This window comes from Diabrotica undecimpunctata, chromosome 3, assembly GCF_040954645.1.
Source record: "Diabrotica undecimpunctata isolate CICGRU chromosome 3, icDiaUnde3, whole genome shotgun sequence".
In the NCBI taxonomy this organism is placed as follows: domain Eukaryota; kingdom Metazoa; phylum Arthropoda; class Insecta; order Coleoptera; family Chrysomelidae; genus Diabrotica; species Diabrotica undecimpunctata.
The window spans coordinates 130,375,351-130,401,375 of NC_092805.1; the positions used below are offsets into that span (position 1 = coordinate 130,375,351).

A 26,025-nucleotide genomic window follows, 5' to 3' on the forward strand; every position below is an offset into this window, starting at 1 on the left:
TTCAGCATATTATGAAGATTCTCTACCCATGGAGCAACCAAAAGAAACTACAAACTGATTTGTGACTCAACTGTAAACTAGTCTGCATTTGGTCTAAATATAAATGGAAGGAAACCAAAATATATGGAGTGCACAAAGTCGAATCGACATGAGAATCTGAAGGTATACAACCATACTTACGAATATGCCTTTTGACGTCAGTCAAGAAATACAAGCACGCATTATTAGCGGTAATAAGTGCTTTTGCTCATACAAAGACCTAATGAAAAGTAAGATACTGAACCGTGAGTCTAATCCGATCTAACATCCGAATATAGTAGGCGTAAGTCGAAGACGTCTTATATAGAAGACTGTATAAAAGAAACATACCAATCAGAATTATATAAACTATCGAAAATATTTACTTACATAATCGAATACAGGCAAAGATAAATGGAAAACTAACATAGTGTATACCACTACAAAGCGAAGTCAGACAGGGTGTATGTGAAAACATAAGAAGAGCATGCAATATAGAAGACATAAATGGACGAGTGACAAAACGGAAACAGGAGTAGAACAAACACATTAGTAGAATGGCAGAGGATAGGATAGTACGAATAGCACGAGATCAGTCACCCATGGACCAAGTATTGACAGACAAAGAAAAATATGGTGCGATAATTTAAATAATTTATTAGGCTAATATTAAAGAAAAACAGGCTTTAAAGCCTACGTACAAGACGGAAGAAGAAGTAGAAGCCACGTATGGATGTGAAACGTAAACCTTTTAAACCACTGATGAAAATCAGTGATTGAGAAAATTAGAGTATTGAGAATATTTGAGCGCAAAATATTAAGAAAGATATTTGGACCAACCCGCTGTAGCGACGGTTCGTGGAGAATAAAAATGAACTATGAGCTAAACGAATGAATGCACATCGCAGATATCGTTAAATTTACGAAGTCACAAAGACTAAACTGACTTAGCTACTTAGAAAGACTGCCAGATAATCGGCAAAGACCCACAAATGGTTGTAGCGCCATTAGAAGAAGAAGATCACGCACGTTAGCACGATTCCAGTAATGGTGAGTGAGAATATTATATTATTATTTGAATTAATCCATATTATAAAAAAAATCGACATTATGTAATTTGAGCATATTTCAGGACGGATAATAAATCTAATTCCTCAGAAAACATTTATTTCTGTCAAAATCATAATTCACTTTTTTTTTAATTATTTGACCATTACTTCCAGGTACTAATTTTGCTGACGCACATACATTTACCTCTTGTCTTTTTAATAAGGTAATTGTGATAACCATTAATTTATAAGTTGCTATTAGAATTTCGGATTTTTTATTATTTTTCTTCTCGAATGGCTTCGGAAATACCATCATCAAATTTCATTGCAGTGTTCAAAGTAAAAAAAAACTACTTTGATTCATGTTCCCTTTCTTGTAATTACTGGTTTAGGTGGCAAAGTGGCACCGGGACGTCTTTCTTTATATATCTGCAACTATAACAAAGCTTTAAAGAAAACTTTTTTCATAAAATTTATAAAATCATTCACAAACGGAAACAAATTTATTATTTCTTCCGCAATTATATTTACTCCATCGGCTAAACAAGTGCAATTAATTAAGTTAAGACAAAAATTTTTGTTGCAAAAGATACCGCAGCATTAAAACTATTTATTCACTGGTACAGGGTTGGGTAAAAAGAGTTAAGTAAAAAAGGTTGGTTAAACTATCTTGTATAAATCTACTTATAGTAAAATTATTTGTTTTTTTTTTCATCGCAAAATCTTTAATCATTTTGAACTACTTAAACTGCTTAAACTATCCAGCAGAGATATCTGGAGTAACTTTAGAGAAACAAAATTTTTTTAAAGTACGTTTATGAAGTGGGGTTTCAAAATACTGGCCAATAAAGTACTTTTTACTACTTGAAATCTGAGGATTTAATAAAATAACAATAATTAGAATTTAAATTCCTACCACTTTGGAATTTAGTTATGGGAGTAAAAAGGAAGAAAAAATAAAACTTACCGATTTGCCGTAAGGTTTAGAAAATGCTCCATCTCCTTCTAGAGAAAATTCTGAATATGGTCCGATCATGTACCTAACTTAGAAGTCATCTTTCTAAACAAGCGTCTAAATCTTTCTAGAGTCTGTTTCAACTGTAGTGGCGGAAATTTCTAGGAACAGTAAAGCCTCACCAAACAAAGCAGTGGCGTTCCAAAAAATACTTATGATTGAAATCAAATTGTTAAAGACAAGATTGTACTACATTTTAATACATATTATTATAATATATCACATACATAATATGTATATTAGATTGTCTGTATGTGAAATCATAGATACGTATTACAGATTACAGTATTAATAAATAGTAATTACAAAGATTGTTTTAACTTTAAAACCTTTATTATTTATACTATTACTTACTTAAACATCACTGCGTTTGTTAACATATCTAGTCGCTTATTGAATGATCCTTCCTACTGTACGTAAAGATACTCCAATAGCTTCACTCACACGTTGTTTAATACTGGTTCGATTATCTTCAAAAAATAGTATTTGCATATATTTAAATACATTGTAAACTATTCCTTTGGATTCTGGTGTCATCTGATCTGTTTACTCGTACTACACTTAACCATCTCCATTCTAAAAAATAGTTCTAATACGCGTGGTAGCACCTTTCTTGTTGAGATTCGACAACATAATGAGACTAAATTACGAACTCGTTTAAAATCCAGTGAGTAGAAATTCTCGGAAATAATTCTTATCAGTTCTTTGTATGTCCTTAACGAGTCGTTAAGGAGTCAATAATAATGATAATTACGGTTTGAAGGCAACTGATACTAAATTAGAAATTAACTTTTACCAAACTTTCTAGAGTATCAATTATTAAAGATGGTATTATAACTCTTTCACTATGTCAAATCCGGAGATACACATGCCTGTTACTAGCATAATAGCATACCAGTAGCTAGCAAGCACTAGCTACTGTCCCCAAACTGGCAAGTGTGTACGTTAACTGGCATGCTAGTGCCTGGCATGCTAGCTAATCGCAATTAATTTGATTTTTCTTGCTAGTAGCATGCTGTGAGATGCAAGGCGCATGCGTGGGGAGTGTCACTGGCACGTGTGAACACGTTCTACCACTACGGGCGTGCCAGTAGCTAGCAGAGAATTGTCAGATTTGTTGTGTTGGTGCAAAATTAAGCGTTTTATTTTTAAACTTGTTAATTTAGAAAATGTTTCGTTGGGGTGATGAAAAACCATTAAATTTATTGCTGTATATAGATAGAGTAATCTTGATTTGTCCCTACGATACCGCATGATAAATTGTTGTGTATATAGTGTACTATTACACGGCGTGGAAGCTTGGACGTTAACAGTCAGCTCGTTACGACGTTTGGAGAGCTTTGAGATGTGGGTATTTCGTCGTATGCTGAAAATTCTATGGATCGACCGCGTTAGAAATGAAGAAGTTTTAAGGCCTATGAATAGAAAACGTGAACTCACAGAAATTGTTAAGAAGCGTAAAACGTCTTATCTTGGACACATATTTAGACACGACAGGTATAACTTCCTTCAGCTTATTATAGAAGGAAAAATAGAAGGCAGACGCGGCTCGGGTAGACGACAAATGACCTGGCTGCGCAACATCAAAGATTGGACAGGATTAGACTTTCAAAGTTTAATAAGGAAAGCCCAAAATAGGGAAGACTTTGCAGAGGTCATCGCCAACCTTCGCTAAGAAGACGGCACCTAAAGAAGAAGATATAGATAGAGAATTGGAGTGTCTTTTGAATTCTAAATCATCTCTATATAAAAATAAAATAGCCTGTGTCAATGCTTGCACAAAAATTCAAGAATGGGTGAAGGTATTACTATTAAGGGGATAAAGGAAAAAATAAAAAATTGCTCCAAGATTTTCTCGCCTACCAATCCAATTTCTCACCCAAATCTCTTTTTTGAGTTCCGCTTCGATTCATTATTAAATTTCTAACAATATCTTTGGAGATCATCAATATTTGCTTATTGAATTCATTCCGAATACCTTCTGTGGATCCCCTTTTTTTTTGTTAAACTCAAAAACTTTTAATTACAAAACAAATACTTTAGTTTCAGATGAAAACCACTCGATTTTTTACTAGCACTGGCATGTAAAAAAATCTCCCCTGCTTTTTTGCCTTGCCAGTATAGGTAAGCGAGCTACTGGCATGCCAATTACTAGCAAATGTGTTTTGTGTTTGTCAGTTACTTGGCAGCAACTGACATGCCAGCTACTTTTCCCAACTTACTGGCATGTGTGTACCTGGTCAAAACTTCAGGCTTTTGAGCTCTGGTCATACAGAAGGATCCTGAAGATACCATCGACAGACAAAGTCACCAATGAAGAAGTACTGCGGAGGATGAACACAACTGCGGATTTAGTCAACATCATAAAGAACTGTAAGCTGCAGTACTTGGGACATATAATGAGAAATCAAGGCAGATTCGAGCTATTTCAATGCATTTTGCAAGATAAAATTAAAGGAAAAAGGGCCCCAGGACGAAGAAGAATATCCTGGCTTGCTAACCTGAGATCATGGTATAGAAAGACATCAATACAGCTATTTTGTATAGCAACTAACAAAGTTATAGCCAGAATGATCGCCAACGTTCAAAACGGACAGGCACCCTAAAAAGAAGTGTACCTGGTTTAATAAAACATATTCTAGTAAAATCCCAGATGTCTAAAGCCGGGTACAACTTAATATATAAATATTAATTATATCAATTGCTTCCATCTTTCTCTATTTTGCGCCAATCTAATCCACTGTTTGCCTGCCACTGCTCTTATGTCATCTACCCATCTTTTTTGAGGTCTACCCATGCTTCTTGATGTCGTCCTTGGTCTCCATTCTAGAATTCTCGGTGTCCACCAACGTAGTGATCCTGCAGTGGGATCTTGGACTATTACTCCCTAGATAAACAGATATAATTAGATGGCAAAAATAAAATATTTAATTTAATAACTAAATATAGCTTAAATTGACACCTTACTTTATTACATCAAATGGTATGTATTTATTATTTTTTTTTCATTCAGTAGTTTAATTTCATGTTTTTTGAAGTCCATTAAATTATCTTTCCTTTTTTTTTTGTTTATACAACCAGTAATATATCAAGTTTATTAACAACAGTTTGGACGAATTGGTAAAAAGTTTAGCATGCACCAAAATTTACACTGTCAAAAACGCTCTCGCCAAAATTATAACTGTCTTTTTGTAGAATAGTGAACTATTATTATAAATCTAATTTATTAACTAACACTTAGTTTATTAGAGTCTGTTTTTAATTTATATACAAGACTGCACTAATTTATCTTTCACTGGCAGAATTCTAATTTATATAATTTATTTACTACATTTATGTGTATGTATGTATGTATGTATTTACAATTCAAACTCGACTCGATACAATTATTCTTTTTCGACTAACTGTTTTTAATAAAAGGTCCTCTATATATATATATATATATATATATATATATATATATATATATATATATATATATATATATATATATATATATATTATTTATTTACTGTTATTCTGGATTTCCCTAGAATTCGACTGGTGACCCTTACTGAACGTTTTCGAACGCCATGGAACCAGAGAGGTTTTATCGGAGCGGATCCTACTAAAAAATACTTGTTAGAAAAATATGTTTACAGTTTAGGTATGAGTCATATTTATCGTAACAATATATAGAACAAGCTATTATGACCTCGTTTAGGCTTTAGTCTCTGGCATGGGAGCCCCAGCAGGCTTACAGACTTACTACCTTACACTTAACTCTGTAACTGGTGTTACCATTGTACCTTCGAAACTCTGAAGTTTTATTCATCAACTTCAATCCATTGAAAAAGGGAAAACACACGCCAAATAATAATACCTTATATAGTAAACAAGGGAACGCCTTTGTTACGGGTATATCGACATGGCCGACATGGCAGAAGACGCTACATAATTCTATGGAGTAACGAGAAACCAAGGGATATGTATTTATACTTTATCTAATTTACTTACCGTTGCACGTCATCCGCGGCATAGCCCGTGAGGTCACATGATACCAACACGAAATATTTAGGCGGTAGGTATGTTCTTTTTTAGAATCACTTTGCCGAGTACACTGGCATTACAGCCACTAGACATATTTTATTATATACGCGTAGAAATAATATTTAAAGATTTTTATTAATGTTAACTTAAAGAAATACACAATAATATGTTTCATTTAATTTGTATAAATGCATTATAAAGCGTTTTTATGAAGAACATTTGTTCGGAACACACTGTAACTGTAATAGAACGAACGTTATATATATTTTGGCATAAATTATTAACACTTATTTGACAGTTGCGGTGTTGACACTTTTTGTATTTTATTACTTTGAATTTTAAAGTGAATACCTCTTGTTTTATATTTTTACCTATTTAATAAAATCGGTTCTTTTTAGAACAAAATTGTTGTGTTTTATTTCAAAAATGTCACGTAAGAATTTAATAAGAATTTGTTTTGTTGTATAATCCACTTTTGCAATAATTATGTGACCTATTTGATTTAAAATGGATTCAGGATTTTTTTATACTTTGGCAACTATGTCAACTTCGATCTCTGTCAATGATAATGACGTGCAACCATCGAGTTAGAATCTATGGAGAAGCTATAAGCATATTAACGTGTATATTAAAAACGGCGTCAGTAGATCATACCAGTATGGCGGTGGGATCAGGGCCTGACTCAATAATATTAAAACTACTATACAAATATGCCTAGTTATTCAGAAGATTTAATCATAATCTAAAAAAGTGCAATACATTTTTAATAAACTATGATTTATTTATCCCGCTGTAAACACTAAAAACACGACATTATACATAAAGATAAATTAATACAGTCAAATAACAAGTTGTATCTGAAATAGATAATAATATAAATAATATTTTAAAGGGTAAAATGAATAGACGGTATGAAATAAAAGAAATACGTTCGTTTTACAACTTATATATTTGATAACTACAAATTAACTCACACTTAAAAATTTAGTTCAATTTAGAAAAGTTATTATTAAAAAAAAATTGAAAATCTTCCGAATATCACAATGGAAATACTGTGTAGAAATAAAAATAATTATTGCAGTAGTTAATAAGAAATTTTAAGATATTTAGGATAAAGATATTTGAGTATTCTCAAGAATAGCACGATCTACCTTACTTATAAGATTTTTGATGCATACTATTAATTTATTTTCTGAAGTACGGGCCATTACTTTGTTTACATATTTGTATACTAACCTGTGGAACGTTATTCCTAAAGATTTTTTATTAGCATTGCTTCTGCTACTGCAACTAGGTTGAGAGCAAGAAACCATTATTATACACCATCACAATATAATATTACAGTTTTTATAAAAGTATCAAATAAACAATCATACACGATCTGTTAAAACGATCATAACAATATGGCCGAAGCGAGGTCGTTTTTAGTCACGTGATGCCCTCTCCATAGTTTCTAACTCGATGCGTTTAACGGTAAGTAAATTAGATGGACTGTACATGTGTATACATATAGTCGACATCAAATTAAGGACTTAGAAAACCTCTGAGGTGACAGGTTCGTTTCTTTTCAGCTCGAGTTTCAGTTATTATTATTGATTTGGAAACCATGAAATACGTATAGAGGAATAGTAAGACTCGAATTGAAAAGATTAATAAAGCCATTTTAAAATTAAAAATTGTCTTATCCGTCTTTATTAGTTAACTTACCCCTATACTTTTATTACCTTATATTTAACGAATCGATCTTGTGAATACATAAATATATTTTACAGTTTTTATTATTTATTTAATGTGGAATTACAATATTGTCGTTATGAGCATATCGATTCAAAATGCGAGGACATCCGAATAAAACACATCATTAGTTGAGCACAGAACGTGGCAGCAATCTAGGAAACATTTTATCTCATATTTGATGTATTTAAAAAATATTGCTATTATATATTTATTATGTGTTTAGTTCCGCATACATAGACCAATTAAGTGGATATTATTATAAACTGTTTTCATTGAGGTATGTGCACATGTTAATCTTCAATTGATAACATTAACATTAACATTAAAAAAGTGTTTTCATAGTTAAATATTATCTGATTATTGTAAAATGCTGTAAAGCCATTTACAAATTTTTAATTTACTGACAAAAGATAACTTAGTTGTAAAATGATTAGGTTTTTAATGTATTAAATTATTTTATATTCGTATTTAAACCTAAATAATAATAAATATTTTTTCTAAAGTAAGAATTTAAAATAGCGCAATAGTAATGTATTTTTAATGAAAACATAAATCTAGTTAATACCTAGTAATACTCCAGTCGTCAGAGATAAAATGCGACTCAACCTCTAAAAATCATACGAACAAGCTGAATTACCACCGGGCTTCCCCCTAAAACCCCCTTGCAGGGGGTAGAAACGCAAAAAAATCGATTTAAACAGAATCTGTATATCGTAGTAAAAAAAGTTTCAAATAAAAAAATGTAGCTGCGATAATTTTAAACAAAGATGTTTATAAGCATTTTTTGTGTAGAATGAACCGTTCTCTTAAAAACAAAGCTTGAAGCGACCGTCGGTTTTGCATGTCAGTTATGCGTTAATTTTTACCGTCGAGCTGATACAAATTTTATTTAACATTGATTTCGCGCGCGTTACTGACATGCAAAATCGACGGTCACTTCAAGCGTTGTTTCTAAGAGAACGGTTCATTCTACACAAAAAATGCTTACAAACATTTTTGTTTAAAATTATCTCAGCTACATTTTTTATTTGAAATATTTTTTTCTGCGGTGTACAGATTCTTGGTGAATCGATTTTTTCACGTTTTTACCCACCTGCCATGGAAGGTTTTAGGGGAAAGCCCGAAGGTAAAAATGGTAAACTTTTTTGCATCTTTTTTGGGGTCCCAAAATTAATATTCTCTGCAAAATTCAACTTGTTCGTATGATTTTTAGGGGTCAACTCTCTGACGACTGAACTATAAATTATAAAAACACAACTAAAAGTTATTATCCTGAATAGAATTTTTCATATAAAAATGATTGCACGTCATTCAAGATTTACGACGTCAGAAACCCCATAGCGTTGCCAAAACATCAGAATAGTTAGTAATTGAGGAATTTTTAAAATGTCAACTATTTGTCAAACTGTTATATTAACAGTAAATACACTTAGTTTTAAGATTACTGCAACACACTAAAATACATAAGAAAACATTTTAGAGCATTAATAGTAAAAACGTTCCGTCATTATTTCTTGTTCAAAATAATATATCTTATATGAAAGCTAATCAGCTTTCTACAGACTATTTAGTTGTTTTGGCATAGCACAATCACAATACACAACAATAATTAGTTTTTAAAGCTATTAATATAAATTTAATAGGTATTTATAAATACAATTGATTAATATATAATATAATTTGATCAAATTGTGGAAGAAATCAAAACATAAACAAAATTCTTACTGTCTTTAAAAAAAAAACGACAACACTAAACAATTTTGCCATAGGCAGAACTGTCATTAAGCAACTCATTCGTCATTACATTTTTCTGATTATTATACCATGTTGACGCCTATGAAAGATCGAGCAGTTCCGTATGGGTTTCGTATTATTAGCTGTGTTAGGAAAATTTAAACTCTAAGGTTGACGTTCTGGAAATTTTAAATATAAGTGACGTTACTTTATATAAATGTGCCACGTTTTTACTTTGAAAAATGGTATAGAAAACATGTTTGATAAATAATAGAAAATGAAAAGGCTATAGGGCTGAAAAGGGTATAAATTATCCAGGCTAGTAATACAGGGGGATTTTGACATATATTAAGATACAAAATATTCTCTATTCTATTGTTAAAATCTTGTCTATTATTATTAGTATTGTTATTAAAATGTTATCCATTATAACTAGTATTGTTATTAAAATTTTGTCTATTTTGATTACTGTTATTATTAAAATTTTGTAAACTATCACCATATCTATTATTATTATATGATTGTCTATATTGTTGATTATCATTCATATTATATTGAAAGTTATTATTGTTTTTTCTGTTGTTGTTACTATTACTTGTCATATTACCTCTTTGTATTCTTTGAATAAAATTAATAAAACTCTCTATTGTTTGAATATTTTGTACAGTTACTGTTTGCACAACATCAGCATCAAAATGTCTAGATACATTTAAGACTGTTTCATCCTCTCTAAGTGGTGGTTCTAAATATTTTGCAACCGTTATCAGTTTTAATGCATAATCTACCATATTTGATTTTAAATTGTGATTATACTTTCCAAAATACAGAACTTCCCTAAATTTGGCTTGCTCTAATTCACCCCAATAATAATTTAAAAATTTATTTTCAAATGTTTGAAAATTATCCAAATCATTTTCAATACTGGCAAACCAAATTGCCGCATTGTCATTTAATGTCATTCTAATATAATCTTTAATATCATTAATATAATTCACTAATCTTAATTTATGTCTTAAACTATTTATGTATACTCTAGGATGCAGATTTTTATATTACCAGAGAATTTAATCCCAGTCTCATTTGTTAAATTTAAGTAAGGTCTCCCTATATCTCTCATTTGTGAAATATCATCTATTCTCTGTTCCATATTTCTTATTTGATTACTAGGTATTTGGATATTTTGTTGTATATCGTCTAATTTTTCTTCTGTGTTTCTCCTGTCTTCGTTAATTTTTACTTCTAAGTTACATTTATGCAACTCTATTTTCTGTTCTATATCTATCTTATTATCTTGAATAATCCTCTTTACTTCTGTCCTCTCATTTTCTATCCTTTTCTTGTAGTCATTCCGTATATTTTTTATTTCATTTGCTACTTTTTTCTCTGCAGTTTCAAGTTTTTTATCCATTTGTTTTTCTATTTGTTTTACAATTTTATTATTATTATCTTCTATTTTCTTTCCTAATTTTCTATAATTCTCTTCCAATTTCTGTTCCATTTTTTTCATGTCTTCTTTGACTTCTTTTGAATTCTCTTCCATTTTTTTCATGTCTTCTTTAATTTCTTTTGAATTCTCTTCCATTTTTTTTATGTCTTCTTTGATTTGTTTTGAATTCTCTTCCATTGTCTTGTTCATCTGCATCATTAATGACTTTAAAGCTGCCATATTGACATTTTCCTCTCTTTCTGGATTCATTTCTGCAATATCTTGTGGAACTTGAACTACAATCTCCTCTTGTACAGGTTGTATTTCTACTTCCACATCTTCTTCATTTTTTTTTCTTGTACCTTTCTTTCCTTGAGACATTTTGAGCCTTTACTTGTTCAATTATAATTATTTTTTTTTCTAATGAAAATTAATTTAATTATATGAGAGCACTTATCTTCCCAAACTAATTCTTTTAAATAGAGAGCCACCGCGGTGGGCGCCAAATTGTGATGATGTATTATTTGTGAATGATGTTTTAATGAGCAATGAGTGTTTTTTAATAATATATATATATATATATATATATATATATATATATATATATATATATATATATATATATATATATATATATATAGGGTTTTTATCGCGGTTCTCAAAGAATTAGTTTTTAAGCACTTTTTGGAATTATCTTTATTGTATCTATTATGAAACAAACATATATATCTAACATAACCAATGTAAAATTTAAAATAAATTATCTTTAAATTGAAATTCTTATGAAACTAATTAAATTATATAGACAATGTAAATTTTAAACAAACTATCCTTAAAATTGAAATTCTTATGACACTAATTAAATTATATTAACAAAATTTTGTACCTTTCTGTCACTGAATGCCTAAATGAACTATTCTCCACTATATAGATTTTAATCACCACTCAATGTCTTCGTTCTCAGCCTCGGTTATCCTTGTTTTTGTGAAATTCCTTTTTCCAATTATCAGCTTCCACCAATTTAAAATATTTTTCTTCTTAATAGCATTTATATTTATTCTTTTTTTTAATATACCAATATCCAATCACCAAATATATTATATAATTTTATTTTCAATGAATACTTTCTTCCATTATCCAATCATCATTTATACATAACATAATTTTTAATCTTCAATAATATACTTTCCAATACTATCAAATTTTAATACTAAATCACTGATTATTGCATACTTTATACTTTCTTCCTAATTCCGACTGACTAATCTTGAACTTACTGAACAACTGACTTCACTAACTGTAACTAACTGTTTGACCGACCTTATACTGACTTCATAGTAACTGTTCTGATTGCTTACTGACTGACTGGCCCCCCTGAACTCATAGTAACTGTCTCACTGACTCACTGGACATTTTGAATCCAAATCACCGAGTATTTATATATTTTTCCATGTTCCAGAATCATCTGGCAAGAAATCATATTCGAATTGTTCTATTTTCTAAATGTATGAATTTTCTGGAATAGTCTATCTCGCAAACATGGGTAACTCTCGTGTTCTAGAAAATTCTTTTCTTTTCTATCGAGAATTTTGTTGACATTTAGGCTTTTCAGATCAGAATATAAACTTATATTTAATTTAAACAACCTAAATTAATAAACTACACTACTTCAAATCCGTAACTATATGTAAATTAAACATTTTAAATTAACAAAAATAACCCCACTTCTACATTCGCAACCATTACTTAAACGTCACTTTTAGAGTATTTTTGGTTGCCTATGCACATGGCTCACTTAAATATATTTACAATATTATAATTTAAAAAAAAATACTTTTTACACTTATTATATGCTAATTTCTTAAGAATACCCTCATAAATAATTTTTATAGTATATAACTTATTAAAATAACCAAATACTTTTTATATATAACATTATCTAGTGTGTAACTTATAAATTAATTTTTATCACTATTTTTCTTTCTCCTATATTCATATCATTTCAATATATATATATATATATATATATATATATATATATATATATATATATATATATATATATATATATATATATATATATATATATATAACGTTTTAGCTCTACAAAAACAGTCAAAAATTATAGAAAACGTTGTTATCGAATATTATATCTTATAGTATTTTAATATCGTTGAATCTGATACTACTTAAGATAAAGTTATTGTTTTCTCTAATAAATACTTATAAAATTTAAGTGCAATGTATAAATTTTTTAATTAAGATAATATTATTACAATATAGGAAGTCACGTTCAAGATAAAGAAGCTATACAGGTGTTCTGTTTACACGTGCATAATTAATATAGACATTAACAGCGAGTACGCAAAGAGCAAAATTATTGAATTAAAAGTTTTGTAGGAAATATGTCATTAATAATACAGCTAATTATAAAAACAGAAACAATGAAACAAATAAAATTCTGCTTTGTTCATTAGTGACCGCAGTTCTTTTTTATATATTTATTTACTCGTATATTGAATAATAAAGAAAAAAAATAAGAATACGCATTGAAAAAGCCAGAGCCGCCTTCTATAAATTAAAGAAAATTCTAATTAATAGAGATATTACGTTGAACCTTAAAGTCAGATTAATACGCTGCTACATATTCTCCACATTGCTGTATGGTATGGAGAGCTGGACCCTTACAGAGACAATAATGAAAAATTAGAGGCCTTTGAGATGTGGATTTATCGACGAGTATTGCGGATAAGTTGGGTTGATCGAATAAGAAATGAAATAGTTTTCCATCGAATGAAAAAGAGCACAGAAATAACAAAAACGATTAAAATTCGAAAGTTACAATATTTTGGTCATGTAATGAGACATCCAGAGAGGTGTAACCTTCTACACCTCATAATAAAGGGTAAGATTGCCGGAAGGAGAGGCCTAGGCCGACGAAGAACATCCTGACGCCAAGGACGTAAACAAAGTTATTATTGCCAATATGATCGCCAACGTTCGATAATCGGAGAGGGTACTGAAAGAAGAAGAAGAATATTGAGTATTAGAAGCCATTTCGTGAAAGGTTCTTGCTTCGATGAATCAAGAGCAGATCCATGACCGATTATCGGGGGGAGGACCATGAACTTTTTTTTAGGGATCTGGAGGAAAGTTTTTAAAAATAACGTTAAATTTTTAAGGCACTTTTTACACACTTTATTTGTCTTGTATTTATATTTGTCTAGCAACGAAAAATCAGCTAATTTTAACCTTAAACCCCATAATGTCCAACAAGTGCAAAGAAAGAAATGTAGTTTAGTTTATGAAATTAAAATAACCTAAACAAAAGGCGAATAATATTGGTCGTGTATTGATGCACGCTTGACGTACCGTCCCGCTCTTTGTCCAGCATTTTCTCCCGCGGGACGGGACGCAGGAGCGGATAGCGATTTTTGCTGCGGGACGGGAGAGCGATTTTTTTGCGGGTAAATAAATTTATTATTCGACTACTTCGACAAATAAATAAAATTAATACACACCAAAACAATGACAAATAATTCAATCTTACTAAATCTTTCTTCGCAGTTAGATTTTCTATCGTTCAAAGTCGATATGGTATTGACATCAGCCTTAGTCGCCAGTCTTTGGATCCCTCCGTGTTGTCATATATGTTAGTGTAGTTAGTAGCCTGTCTGCTCCTCTTTGTTCAGCAATAAAACAATTATTGCTAATTTTCTTCTGCTTAATTTGTACATCTGTACATACATTTGTACTTATCTTTTTGTTGTAATTGAACAACGTAACAAACTTTGGTGAACGTTAATGCACCACTGCATGACGCACGTACAGTGTGAATCACAGTGTGAATGAGCGACAGTTTCAACGTAACGTTGCCGGTCGATGACAGGACGTTAACGTTTCTCGAATCGACCTTAAATAGTCCAACTCAAAATTCATAAAATGACATTTTACTTTAAATTAATAAACCATAGATAAACAATTTGTCAATGTCATTTATTTTTTAGATCAACATTAGAAATGAAAAATTATATTTAAAAATAAAACAGATAATGAGGTGTTAAAAGATTTTGGGTCGATAAAATTGACAAAAATATATTAATAATACATTTCTGCATGGTGTTATAAACCAAAAGTGAAAAGTTTGGATTAAGATGCCCTTCACATGTGTTGACAGATATTTTCAAGAATATTTTCTAGGATCTGAATATAAATAGGTGAATTACTTATATATTTTTTAATTTAATTTTTTCAATTATGTTTTATAATACTTTGATCTATTTGGAATAGATGAAACTTTTTATCCCCTGTTTGAGAATATAATATTATTTATTCGTATAAAAAAAATCTGCATTCAATTCAACTAATTCAATTCAATTCAATCTGGATTGGTTTAATTCGCATTCTTACTTTAGGACCAACATTTTATATAGTTATATTCTAAGAGTTATATTTGGTTTTACGAGTGGTGTTCTTGTTTGAGGTCATGCCAACCATAAAATCTCCCGTGTTTATAATTTATTGAGTAGGGGTTGAAGAGCTTTTGAATGTACGTTATCAAACTGTGGCGTATTCGCGTACTTATAGTGTTTATTATTTTACCGTTGATTTTAATTCCATCCACCATGTAGGCTAATGCTATTTTAAATTTGTTATACCGACCATATTTGGCGGCGATCCCCCAAAAAAGGCTTGTTTTTAAAAAACCCACCACTCGCTGGTAACCCGGTAAATTTGGTACCAAGATGTTTGTAATGAAAATCTGCACAATTTTTTTTTGATAAATTTTTTTTTTGATTAATTCAAAGTAAAACGTAAATAAACAAGAAAATTGTTTAAATATTTCGATTTATTTAACAATATAACATGGACATTACCGCAAAAAATGAGATGCATCCGAACTTTTGATTCTGATAACAAAATGGTGATTTTTTTAAAAAATCGTGTGCTACTCGTCGAATATTTTGTTCTAATCAAAGAATTGTATTACACATTTGCATATTTGTTTTTTGCGTATGTCTAATTCTATATTAAAACCTAATATTTAGAAAAGACATATGTATATTTGATAAAAGTCACCTTTGTCCTTTATCATTCTCTTTGCCCTTTATCCCTATGCAAGGTCGGCTTCCCTAATTACATTTTTCCAAAAGTATTTTTTTTTTTCGTCTTTATAGAGAGGGGGGTCTGGAATCTTCAAAAGACATCTCAGTCCAGGGCGCCGCCTGACTAACTTTAGTGGAGGATTCGTTCTTCGTACTCCCGGCGATAGTTCCCGAGGTACTTTAAAATGCCCTCTCGTCGCCGAGTCTACGCCGAACGCCTACCTGCTAAACCAGACCCTCCTCTGTCATCCAGCGATCCGGAAGCGGAATGACCGCTGTAAGGCAGGCATCACTTCTGAATCACTACCTTTATTCATTCATTCTCCATTGATACACATCCACACTCTATTCATCAGCAAGGAGGTTCCCTGTCTCGTTCCAGGTAGCGCGTAGAAGACACTCATCGCTCCTAGTTCGGCATTATTTCCAGATGGGCATTTCCTCCTTTCCCACAGTCTGACTCACGCATTCCAACTCACACAGTGTGACCCACTTTTCTAGCTTCACCTTTCAGCATCATTCACTCTTACCTTTAGCGTTGGTTTAGCAGTCTTTCTTCCTCTTCCTTTTTCTTGATCACTGCACGGATATAGCTGTGTATGTTAGTCCAAACTAATTTATTTTCAATCATTCTCTCAATAATTTCTCTCACTGTAACAAAATTCACACCTGTCTCTCTCTCCATTCTGTTCCTTTCCACTATCCATCTGCTGCAATCTAACATCGTATGTGTCACAGTGTCCGAGTATCCACAGTATAGGCATTCATCTGTATCAGCCTTTCCGATCCTATAGAGGTAGGCCCTAAAACACCCGTGTCCTGTGAGCACCTGCGTCAGAATCCAGTTGCCTGTGGCCACAGTCCACCCAATCTCTTATGTTCGGGATCAGCATTTTCGTCCACTGTGCCACATCTTCCGTGTTGTTGTAAGGTTTCGACCTCTTCTCTCATAAAGCTCTTTTCTTTCCACTGCCAAAACATGCAACGGAACACATCCAGTGATGGTCCAATTTCCAAAAGTATCTATCCTGGGTCATACCAATATTAATCCCCTTTACCGACCTAAGCGTCTTCTCCCAAGTCTTCTTTGGTTTGCTCCCCTACTCTTCCCAGAAACCCACAGATTAGCAACTCTTTGTATTAGATGATTAATGTCTCGACCTTGCACACCCTTAAACCATCTCAACCTGTTATTTTATTGCCTTGGCATCAATCGATGCCACTCCTAGACTTCCCCTAATATACTCATTCTTAATTTTATTTTTTTTGCCACTCCACTCATCAATCTAAGCATTCTTATTTCCGTAAAATACATTCGTTGTTTCTCTTACTCTTTAATTGATTAATATTCATTTCCGTTCATCATACCCGGCCTTACAGTTTTATAGATCTTTCTCTTTACTTTCATTTTAAATTTTCTGTCACACAACACACAATTCGCTTCCTTACACTTCACCCATACAACCCTAATTCAATTGCATGCATCTTTTACGGCATATCCATTTCTCTGTAATACCGATCCTAATTAAGTATTTAAAGCTATTGCTTTTCAAAATCATTTTATCATTCAAAGTTATCATTTTATTTGTAGTAACTGCATCTTTAAATGGACATTCTAAAGACTCTGTTTTTGTCCTACAAGTTTTAAACCTTTTTCCTCAAGAGTTCAGATTTCCTCCAGTTCTAGTTTTTGCTCTAAATCGCTTTTACCAATTATCAGCCTACATTAAGCTCTACGTAATGTTACCGTGTAGTTTCGCTCTTATCTGATCCAACACTAATGAGCATAAGTAAGAACTACGCACCGAGCCATGCTGCAATTCTACTTTAACATGAAATTTTATCAGTCACTCCCACACCTGTCTTTCTCATACATGTCTCTCACAATATTTATATATTCACCGGGAACTACTTTCTTATTGAGCGCTCACAACAGAATCTCTTGAGGAACTCTATCATAAGCTTTCTCAAGATCAATTAATACTATTTGAATGTTTCTTACTTTATTCCTTTATTTTTTCATCAGCTGGCTTTTAAATCAAAATTACATCTGTTGTCGATCTGCCTTGCATAAAACCAAGCTGAATACGGATATTTCAGTTTCTTCAGTGTGAATTGTTTTTGAACACAGGTACTAATATACTGCTTTTTAATTCGTCTGGAGTTTTTTCCACTTCCATAATTGTAATAAATAGACTTATTACGTAACTTGTTCCTCTCTCCCAATGCTGTCCACTTTTTCTCGAGAATATTATTTGGACCAACTGCTTTACCTTTCTTTTTTTTTAAACTGTTCGAACCACTTCCCAGTTTGTTATTTTGGTAACCATTGCTGTTACTGCCTCTGTTAAGTCAACCGGTTTTTTGTCAAATTGTTCATTCAACCTATTTTTAATGCACTTTTTCCACCTTTTTTTGACATTCTTTTTGTGAACTAGTATTTTATTATTTTCATTTCGGATACATAAAATCTGATTAAAATCTTTTGCTTACTTTGCTCTAGGCTTGCTATTCTATAAATATGTATATATATATATATATATATATATGTATATATATATATATGTATATATATATATATATATATATATATATATATATATATATATATATAGTAAACTCTTAAATATTGGGGAAATCTGCAAGAAATACTCTAATGTGTATCAATTGTTTCGCCGAACGTTTTCGCCAAAGAGAATTAATTTGGCTTCTTCAGGGCTGAAAGAGAATAAATTATAATTAGCTACCATATATTATGGTAGCTAATCGCATCCTTAGCCTCTTCCAATGAGATTGACCGTAACACAAAGAAAAAACTAACAACATATAATGGGAACATTGCAAAGTTTTATGCTTTGCCAAAAATCCACAAACCAACACTATCGGTTCGTCCCATAGTAGCTTCCATTGGAACACCCACTGAAAATATCTCAGCTTTTGTTACAGACATACTTACTAATGCATATAATTATGAAAGTCAATATTACATTAAAGATTCTTTTGAGATGGTAAATAAATATAATGGCTACATACTTCCATCAAATTATGTCCTCGTTAGCCTTGACGTTGTATCCTTATTCAGCAATGTTCATCTAGGAATATGTTTGACATCAATAGAGATCAACTGGGACCGTATTAGAGGTTGTTGTTCCATGTCTTACGACAGATTCATCAGCATCGTCGAATTTCTCTTTAACAACACTTACTTCTCATTTAATGATAAATTCTATCAACAAACTTTCGGTACCCCTATGGGAGCTAAGATTTCTCCTATCATTGCAACTTACGTTATGGATTATGTATTAGACTCAGTCATTCCTTTACTATCCTTTAATATTCCATTTATTAAAAAATATGTTGATGATATCATTTTGGCTATACCCAATGACAAGGTAGATGAACTATTAGACACTTTTAATGGTTATGACCCCTACATCCAGTTCACTATAGAGAGGGAAGATGGTAATTGGTCCGTCCCCTTTCTCGACATAAGGATGATCAGGGAAACCAACAACATCAAAATAGATTGGTATCAAAAACCGACCCATTCTGGTAGATACCTTAACTACAACTCATACCATAATAATTCTACCAAAGTCAACTTAATCAAACAGATGAAAAATAGAGTAACAAAACTATCAGATCCTTCATTTCATACAAAAAACCTACAAATCCTACAGAAACTTTTTATTTCAAACGCTTATCCAACACCATTAGTTAATAAGATTTTGTTTAATACTATCCATGACGAAGATATTTCACCTTCCTTCGCGACTAACAATGCTGATCCTGATGTCTTAAGTGGGAACCCAGTCTCTGATACTCCTATAAACAAATATTTTTCATTACCATATTTCAGAGATATCACTCCGGGGTTAACAAGGATTCTGAAAAGTGTTGAAAATAGCTTTGGCAATAATAATAACAACATTAAACTTAATGTAGCTTGTAGATCAGCCCTAACAATTAATAATCTTTATTCTAAGATAAAAGATAAGACTCCCATAGATAGGCTTAGTAATATTGTCTACAACATTCCATGTCTCTCTTGCAACAATTCCTACATCGGTCAAACATCTTAATTATTGAAATCACGTATTACACTACACAAAAGTGATTCTCGACTTCACCCTGACCGTTGCGCATTAGCCAAACATGTCCATTCCACTGGTCATCTCATGGACTATACTAACACCACAATTCTCCACCGTGAGAACAATAAATCTAAAAGAGAGTTCATTGAAATGTCTTATATTTTCCTTAACGATTTCTCCATTAATGTTAAGAGTGACATCAAGAATCTAAGCGATATATACCACCTGTTACTTAAATCAGATACCAAGAACAATACTAGATCACAGATTACTAACTTGACTGATATATCCATTAACAACTAACATACCTTTATAATTAATTTTCATTAACAAAAAATATATAACATTCCCTTGCTTTTCTTAGATACGTCTCAATAAGATTCAATAATACATGGACAATATAATATAATTAAATAAAGAAAATCAAAATAATATTTCCCTTTACTGGGATTTAAATTCATTCGTTTTTTACCAATGAACCTTAACGACATAAAGATTCATACCAGCTAACAATGAAGTTGTCAGCGCTTGCGTTCTGGCTTAAACAGAACCTCACTTTTAACTATCTAAAAATCAAAAATTTAGTTATTGCCGACATTTCAAAGAATTACCTCCTTTTAAATGTAGTTGCATTGGGTTTTTCGATTAACCTTGGGTAAGCCTTTACGTGTCAAGTTCGAAGCTACCATACATTTCAATCCTTATAAAAAACTTTTTTTGCACATAGTAACAAAAAACACCACTATGTTACTAGCAAAGTTTTTTAATATTCTAACTCTACGATTCTAAGTTACGGTAAGATCAATAATGTTTTAATAGATAATATATGGTAGCTAATTATAATTTATTTTCTTTCAGCCCTGAAGAAGCCAAATTAATTCTCTTTGGCGAAAACGTTCGGCGAAACAATTGATACACATTAGAGTATTTCTTGCAGATTTCCCCAATATTTAAGAGTTTACTATTTAACTAATCTGCAAAGATTAAATTTCTTTTCTCTCTCTCTCTATATATATATATATATATATATATATATATATATATATATATATCTTTGTTTCTTATTCTCTGGTATCAAGTTGACCGTATAGATTCGTATATGCTTATGCTTTAGCCTTTGCTACTGTTGCTGACAATATAGTTCTGTCTCTTTTATTTTGTTTTTAATTTGAGCTCCGAGAGTCGAAGACAAAAGATCTGTATTCTATAAAATAATACACCTTTTGACTAATACACCACTTTCATTGGATACTAGGTTAACTCGTAAAAACATTCTATACATTTATATGGGACAGGGGCATAGATAGGGACATATGCATATATAAAGAACCTAACTATTATGAAAAGGTTGGAGGCCTTCTAGATGTGAGTATTTAGTTGACTCTTAAAAATATCATGGACATACTATGAAACCAACGAGGCAGTCTGGTGTAAAATAGGCCACGATAAAGAACTAATATTATCAAGAAGCGCAAAACCAATTATTTACGACGTATGTACCGGGGAAGGTATTATAAACTCTTGAGGTTGTTGATGCAGGGGAAAATTGATGGAAGCCGAGGTCCAGGTAGGACAAAATATTCATGGTTTAAAAACATCAAAAAGTGGGCGGGTCTCGATACTGAGTTCTTATTGAGAGCCGCTTAGAAAAGAAAAATATTTGTCACAATTATTGCCGACTTAGAAAAATGAAGAGAGCACTCTAAGAAGAAGACCTTCAAATTTCTGATATTTAGTTTCATTTATTGAGAATATTTGCGTCAATTTTTTTGTCCTTTTTTTTTCTTTAGATATCCAGTTAAAAACACTAAGGATTTTTGCTTTCTTCTTCTTCTTCTTCTTCTTCTTTTTATATAGACATGACTCTGTCTGTTAATATTCTGTCAATAATAATTCTAGTCTGTTAATAATAATTTAATGTACCTTCAGTCGTTCTATCGGTTTCGTGGTCTTCCTACTGATCATCTTCCTATTGGGGAACCGTCTCTTGACGTCTTTACTACTCTAGTTGTCATTCGGCTTATATGATCGTTCCATTCTACTATTCTATTTCTTATCCAGTTCTTGATGTTCTCCACCTTTCATCTACGTCGTATATCTGTACTTCCAGTGCTGTCCCATAGTGTCTTACCATCAATTTCTCTAAGTGTTTTCATCTCTGCTCTTTCTAACATCCTTATTGTCCTCTCTGTGTCAGGGCTTGTTTCTACCACGTATGTCATTATTGGTCTAATAAATATTTTATAAATTCTGCCTTTCATTTCTTTCCCGATATTTTTATTTCTCCATTGTTTCATTCAGCTGTTTGCTTTATTCACTTGATCTTCCACTTCAGTTTCGAGCTTTCCGTAGCTAAATAATGTGATGCCGAGATATAGAAAACTCAATTACTTGTTCTATTATCTGACCTTCCAGCTCCAATTTACATCTTAGTAAATTTGCTGTTGTAACCATGCATTTTGTCTTTTTTGGGGAAATTAACATGTTAAATTTTCTGGCGGTTATATTAATTGGTGCAGCATATGTTGTATATCATCTTCGCTTTGAGAGAGTAGTATTGCGTCGTCTGCATAGCAGATTATTTTAAGTTGCTTTTCTCCCATTCTTGGTATGCTTTTTTAGTTCTTACTTTTTTTATTATTTTATCCATATTCAGGTTAAACAATAGAGAAATCTCCCTGTCTTATTCCATTGCCAGTTTCAATAGGATCGGTAAGCTTTTTTGGTAGTTATTATTGTTGATATGTCATACTGATAAATATGAAATATTCGAAAGCTAAAACACCTGCTGTCGTAATAATTTAATGTTTTTAATCCAAAGAATACGAAATATAGTTAATTTCAATTAAAAAATGAGGTAAAAAAATCATAGCATCATGACAATTGACTACTCATCAGTGGATATGAAGTATCAATTTTTATAATAATCTTAAAAAAATAAAGCGGAAGTACATCTAAAAACTAAAAAGGTATTAACTTTTTATTATCAACGGTTTTATTGAATAAACCGTACAAACAATTAACCTGTTATCTGACAAAATATTTTACGTTTAAAAGGATGTATTTCCTTAATTATCGCAGATAACAGAAACAATCATTTATCAATTTTGCCAATATAGTATAATATTTATTATCTATTCATAGAGAAGTGTTTTTTATGCTAAAGACTTATTTCTAATTTATATAAAATAAATGTCACTGATAATTAGAATATTTTTTTTCCATTATATTTATTTCTGAAAATATATTATATAGACATAATTTCTTCAATCACTTCTTAATAATTCTCCTTCGACCACTGGACTTGTGGTTTAAAGATGTTTTGTAAAAGTTTGGCTTAATTTCACATATCTTTTATTAGTGTCTTCTTGTTAAGAGTTTTACATAAAATCTTCCATACATTACGCTTATTCTCTAATATAACTTTGTTGGTTTCTGCTACACATATATCTATATAAACGGCTGGGACGACAAGTCATATTGTTTGTCCGGTGTGATAACTTCCAAGCGCCACCTAGGATTGAAATTTGAACTATCAACTGACATTTCAATCATGTTTTGTTCTTGAAACGTCAAGTCGTCAGGTGTTTGTATTCTAAAAATTATACGAACCAGCTAAATTTTGATGAGAATGTTAATTTTGGGACGCCAAAAAAGATACAAAAGAGTTTACTACTTTTACCAAAACGTCTCTCGTAGAGAGAGGAAACGCAAAAAATCGATTTATCAAGAATTTGTACGACAGAAAAGAAGAAAAGATAATTTTGAATAAAAATGTATATTAGAACTTTCTGTGCTAATAAAATGAAGTCAATTTTTGTTAAGGTGTTAAACAAATAAACGTTGCGTAATTTTTGCCATTTTTAAAGATTCTCATGAGATCAATAAAATTTTTTACTTTCATTGACCAATCTCTATATAGCTTCCAATAATTAGAGTCTAATATTCAAAACCTATAATATGACATTTTGATTTTGAGTTTGGAAACACATATAAATCATTTGAAATATACCTGAAAAACGCAGATTTTAAAATACGATCGTACGTCACGGAGAAGACGTTAGTGAGTAGAATTTGTAGCTGGTGTTCTGTAGTTTCTAATAACGTACTTATGTGATTTAAAAGAAGCAGTTTTATATGTTTTAGCCCAAACTTTTTCCTCTCGTAGACCCTTTTTTATGTTTTTCAATTTTAGATAGACCTCCTGCTATTCACTTTGAAAGATTTAAATTTCTAACAGTAGTGACACATTTTTACACATTTTTATTAATTAAATTTAAATACCTGTGGCTGGAGTTACACAAGGATTTAACGAAGAAACGCTCAACGACAACGGAGAAAGACTTCTAGAACTTTGTTTAATGAATAACCTCCGAGTTAATAACACATACTTTGACCACCCAATACAACATAAGATCACCTGGTTAGATACAAGAAGACGTAACTCTATGATTGACTACATTATAACAAACAGACAAATACACCCCAAGAATATAATAGATGTGCACACTCTATCTTCCGCCAATGTAGGATCCGACCATGGCCTGTTACTAGGAACAATAAATATAGCAATAACCACACAAGACAAGCGAAGTACAAACGTAGAAGAAAAGTTGAACATAGAAAGCTTAGAAGAAGAAGGGACACAAAACTTGTATAGAAACAGACTAACAGAAAAACTAAACAGCCATAACCTAGAGACTAAAAAGAATATAGACGAAACCTGTAAAATTATTAAAAAATGTATCCTACAAGCAGCGGAAGAAGTTTTAGGTAAAAGAAAAGTTAACAGAAATAAACGGGAATACAAAGCACCATGGTAAAAGCACTAGCAAATGAAAAGAAACAAGCTTTCCTAATATACAAAGGAGTGAAGACACCGGAGGCACGAGAAGACTACGTGAGAATCAGGAATAGAGTAAACCAAGAAATAAATAAGATCAAAAAAGAACACTGGGAGAAATTTACCAAAGATATTGAATACGACCTCTATGGATCCCAGAAAAAGGTGTGAAAGATAATAAGGAAACAAAACACAGAAATGAATGAATTTGTACGCATAGATAATATTACCGAGGAACAATGGACTGAGCATTTCACGAAACTATATGGAGAAGGAGAAGAAGAGAACAGAGAAATAATCATTAACGAAACTCACGATAGAGTACTAATATCAGAAGAAGAGTTACAAGAACGAATAAAAAAATTAAAAAACAGAAAAGCACCTGGTCCTGATAAGATAAACAATGAACTGCTAAAATATGGAGGAACAACACTAAGCAAATGGCTCCTAAAATTATTCGTCGATATAATAAATACCGGAGTAGTACAAGCGGAATGAAAGGAAAGTCTCCTGCTAGAGATACTTAAAAAGGGAGACTCGAGAAATCCTGAAAATTATAGAGGCATTAGTCTGTGAATAGTACATTAAAATTGATAACGGCAGTCATAAAAGATAAAATCGAGGAAAAAGCGAACATGGCAGATGAACAACAAGGCTTCCGAAAGAACCGCAGCACAATAGACGCAATTTTTATAATCAGACAAATAATATAGAAGTCTATTGAATATGGAAAACCAGCATACATGCGCTTTGTCGATTTAAAAAGTGCTTTTGACAGGGCGAAGCGAAATGACATCTTAAATTTATTACAAGCTGAACAAATAGACCATCAGATAATAAGGACAATTAATGAAATTAACAAGAACAACAAGACCAGAGTTATAATGCCAACAGGGGAAACAGAATGCATAGAACTAAAAGGAGGAATCCGCCAAGGAGACTCACTCAGCCCATTGTTATTCAATATGGTGATGA

At 31.5% G+C, this 26,025-nt stretch overlaps 1 protein-coding gene across 2 annotated transcripts in view; it reads left to right on the forward strand.

Moving 5' to 3' along the window:
* The first annotated feature begins 8,023 nt into the window (after positions 1–8,023).
* The window catches only part of LOC140437410 (cholesterol transporter ABCA5-like), a 154,944-nt gene continuing 136,942 nt past the window's right edge, over positions 8,024–26,025 (forward strand). Inside the window, exon 1 of one of the 2 annotated variants that reach the window (XM_072526926.1) lies at positions 8,024–8,125. The gene's annotated coding sequence lies outside the window, so the exon portion shown is untranslated. Of the gene's footprint in view, positions 8,126–14,990; positions 15,226–26,025 lie in introns of those variants that run through there. The other variant, XM_072526925.1, reaches the window with a different exon arrangement.